Raw genomic sequence first — 4553 nt, 5'->3', positions numbered from 1 at the left:
TCTGCAAAAATTGAGAAAACTAACGATAAGTTATGAGCTAGGACAGCCAGGGTGTGGAGAATTTGTTACAGAATCAACAACTGCGGGTGATGTACGTCTTGTTAGGCAAAATGTATCAAATGAATGCAAACTTCTATAAAGTGACAATAGATGCAATATTTCTAAACGTGTGTTCTCATACGATTATTATGTAATTTAAATAAATGCTAATCTCTATAGTGCGAGACCTCCAGCTACCCAAACACACACACACACACACACACAAACACACATAAAAAAACCACACACACACTACTAGACGCCATTTCTAAACATGGTTTTTGGGTGTTAAAAACTAATGAAAATAAAGCATTATGTTTTTACCATCCAACTATGTAATACGCCAGAATAGTTATATTGCTCAGTCCGTCTGTATCTCTCCCGTGTTCCATCCGTCTGTCCTTCAAAAGTTTTGTTTATGGATCCTATCTCTGAAAACAGTTTAATGTATCTCCGTGTAACTAGAGATTCGATGTGAATTTTGCTGCTCACAATTATTCAGTTTTAAAGTTTCCATACAATATCGGCACTTTCGTGTCCAAAGTGAAATTCCCAAACCGTTTAAGATATATACGTGAAATTGTAAAGCTAGTTCATATATTCCACTAATGGCAAATACATATCTTTAGTTAGTCACAATTCTTCGGTTTACTTTTGTTTTCTTATGAAAATCATTCTTTAGATTACCAGTTTCGTTCCAACTATACCGAAGTATAACTTATTTTATCTTCTGACCTCTGAAGAACATCTCAGAGTAAATGTTAGTCAGTCAGTCAGATTTGTTCCGGGCAATCCGATGTCCTTTCATCAAACATAAATTCGGATGCGTTCGACCAATAGTAGAAGTGTCTGACGTTTATGAGCGTTTTCTGTTCTGATTTTTCTTTGCAACAAATCGGAGTCTTAACCACCAAATATAGAACGACCACCTTGGGTCTTACAGTTAACGGAATTAATAAGAAGCTAAGTAAACATGTGAATTTGTATGTTTACTGAATATGTTACATTATTTCGTACATAAAACTGTACTTCTTAGATGTATGCTAAGCCATTGATGCAGGATATAAATATAGATCTTGAATTAAAAAATATTTAATCCCGATAATTTTACTGTAAATGAGTTTCGTGTCGTCACATTAAGACAACTATTGCATGAAGACTTATTTTTTGTTCAGTTATTTATCTGTTTCCTATTCTGTTATGTTTCCCGTCATATCTTAACAATTATATTCGCTTAAAATCGATAGCATTTGACGAAAGTTGATAACCGTCGTTTCAGTAAAGGTCTTAAAACTATGCTTCCGTGCTCACATCAGTTAATCATTTTCATTTTATTGTGCAGTCATAGAAATCGGAAACCTATGTATTTATACGATATACGAGACAAACCTGATATTGATAATGGTAAGACTGATAACCAAAATTTAGTAAAATTTTTTTAAAAAAACAGACAACGGGAATGATGCTACGAATTAAGTATCAATAAAACTCATTAATAATCATGGGAATATTATGAAAATGTTCATATTCAAATAATTAGGCGATTATCTTTAATAAAATTATCTACATTACAAGCACCGATCAGGAATCCTACCCTGGCATTCTTCTACTCACCGGCTTATTGGCTTTTAACAAGAATGGAAATATGAGTATGGTCTTCTGCGATATCTCCATGACTGTTAAAGGGGTTTGGCATCATTGTCTTTAGTACAAACTAAAAACCTATAGAATTAGACATCCACTTTCGAATGACTTAGAAACACTCTGTCTGAGAGGAAACAACGTGTACGGCTAAACTCGTGTCAATCGGGAATTTCAGCCACTTCATGCAGGTGTCCATCTCAGAGCCTTTACTCTTTCGTTTATACACAGATGATATTACTGATGATTGCATAGTCTTGCGAGATTGCTTCCAGATAATATCCCTGAAGCTTATGCATCCAAACGTTCTGATAAAACTGAATATCACAAATGCTGTACTTGAAGTTGCTGCATCTAATACCTGGTAACCTTTAATAGAACAAAACCGATGCGATGACTTTTGCTATTAAATAGATTCCCTGCCAAATCTAGGTTTTCAAAGCTAAATACTGAGCTTTACATGATGATATAAACATTTGAGTAGAAAATGATAATCACTTATGGCTTAAATGGCCATCACATACGATTGAAATGGTCATCACATGCGATTCAAATGATCAACAGATGCGATTTAAGAGGTCGTTGTTGTTGTTGTGGGGTTTAACGCCATTTTTCAGCACACGATAGGCTATACATGGCGGTCAGTATTAATGGTGGAGGAAGAACCCGGAAAACCCCGGAAAGAACCACCGACCCAGGAGAAGCTACTGGCAAGCTTTCTCACATGCCCACATTGGCTGAATCTTAGACTCGAACCGGCGCAGACAGAGGTGAGATGGCAGTGATCCGTAACGAAGAGCGCTTTAGACCACTCGGCCACTCGGGGCCCCTATTTAAGAGGTCAATATATGCGAGTTAAACGGTCATCACATATGACTTAAATGGTCATCATTAACGATTTTAAATGCGCATTGCATACTGCTTAAATGATCATTTACACGCGATTGAAATGGTCATCAAATACGTTTTTGGTCATCATCACATACGATTTTAAGTGGTTATTATATAGAAGTTGTATGGTCATTACATGCGATTGAAATGGTCACTATATACAACTTAAATTGAAATGGTCACTATAAAAGACTTACAGGTCATCACATGCTGTTTAATGTACATCATGTAAATGGGGACCCCGGGTGACCGAGTGGTGTGAAGCGATGGTCTTTACCGATCACTTCCATCTCACCTCTGTTCACGTTAGTTGGAGTCTCACGCTCGGTCAATATTTGAATGTGACAAAACTCGCCAGTAGCTTCCGGTAGGTTTACAGTTATTATTGAAACTTTCCCGGTTTCTTCGTCCACCAGTTATCCTTGCCACCATGTATAGCCTATCTTTCGCTGAGACCCAAAACAACATAAGCAACATCTTATTAAATAAACTGTACTAGAGGAATGCAACATTATGTAATTCGAAAATGTAATTGTGTTGTATTTGTCTTGTCACAATATGTTCTTTCGAATAAAATCTTCTTCTTTTACGTATCCTGATATGTAAAATTGAACTTGTTTGGAAAGATCTAAAACTTTGCATCGGAATACAATATTCTAATGGATGAAGTGCTTCATTTAAGAAGTATGTAATCTGCATTGATTTACGTATAACGTGGGCGATGCAAACGAGAACTGTAAAAAAGTATGAATTTCAATACAAAAAGAAAAACACACGAGAGCATTATCTGAAAAAATTGACGTTATCTGTAACATTTTTAAGTACTGAGTATATAATATTATTCTAAGCAGCCATTGGCGACGTTGTTCAAAGTCAGTCATTACGTGCTCGAATTCATTTCCTCATCCATCCCAATCCACCACTAGCAACAAAAAGAGCATAGCAATAACAAGTGCATATTAGCATTCTAACACCATTCAGCAGCTGTGGTTGACATATATATATGATCCACATGTTGCAGTTTACGTTCTTCTCGCTGCATAATATTTAAATATCATCTTGTTATTCGATCTTTATGCATGATTATCTTTTTCATCGATCTTTGTGCACGATACCTGTATTCTTCATTCTGTAATCAGCCATTCCTTTTTTTTTTTTTCATGCTTACCTGCACGAAGGTCATTAATTAGTGGATGATATATTAAATTTCACTTCCGTGGTTTTTGTAGCATATTCCTGACCTCATACGATACTTTTAAAAAAGAAATTTATATCGGTTTTGTTAAATATAGGGTGGAAGGTGGGCTTAGCATGAGCTTTCAATGATTAATGTTGTAGATTACGTTTTGTTTGAAAAATCGGGTTTATGTTAATTATGATTACTTTTGTGTTTTCTTTCCATGAAAGGTGGTATATGGAGTCAACTTTGTTCGCATCAGTGTCCGTCCTTAAGTATGTCTTTATATCTTGCCTTGAAAAAATTTAGTTTTCTCCTCGGTCTGTACTCGTCTCCTAAGATTATGTTGTATAATAAGAGGATCCAACTTGGAGAATACTTCAACGTCATGCCACAAATATGTTACGTTCCAGTGACATACCTTGCAACCTCCTGTGAGTTTGTTTCGAATTTGATCAATTCTTGTGTCCAATAATTACTGAACCCATCATTAAGTGGATCCATAATGGTGATTAAGGTACATCTCTTCAAAAATAGGTTACTGTGACCTGCATGTGATTATTTAGTGACTTTCATTAAGCTATGCATGTAGGAGAGGTTTCAGGCACTCTTATTTGTGTAACCATGTACCATTTTTGTAAAGATGCTCACTGGTATGTACTACACCATATTTTGCCAACATGGAATCTATTCATTGTATTTCATCCTTCAGTGCTTTCGATCAGTTCAGTATTTCCTACATTTTGACTCTAAATTTACAAGCTTCTCAAGGAGATGTTATAACAAGAAAAATTGATGTAAAGTC

General features: G+C 35.6%; 1 long non-coding RNA gene across 1 annotated transcript in view; it reads left to right on the top strand.

The window, feature by feature from the left end:
* Nucleotides 1-3160, top strand: part of LOC149782722 (uncharacterized) — an 18727-nt gene extending 15567 nt beyond the window's left edge. The window contains exon 2 of the long non-coding RNA XR_016414428.1: nt 1-3160. This exon is cut by the window's left edge and continues 901 nt beyond it. This is a non-coding gene — a long non-coding RNA (uncharacterized LOC149782722).
* The last annotated feature ends 1393 nt before the right edge of the window (nt 3161-4553 follow it).

The sequence above is a fragment of the Sinohyriopsis cumingii genome, chromosome 15 (assembly GCF_028554795.1).
Source record: "Sinohyriopsis cumingii isolate HCF-2022 chromosome 15, ASM2855479v2, whole genome shotgun sequence".
Classification (NCBI taxonomy): Eukaryota; Metazoa; Mollusca; class Bivalvia; order Unionida; family Unionidae; genus Sinohyriopsis; species Sinohyriopsis cumingii.
Note: the sequence above shows the minus strand (reverse complement) of the source record. Positions and strands in the feature narration are given on the sequence as shown.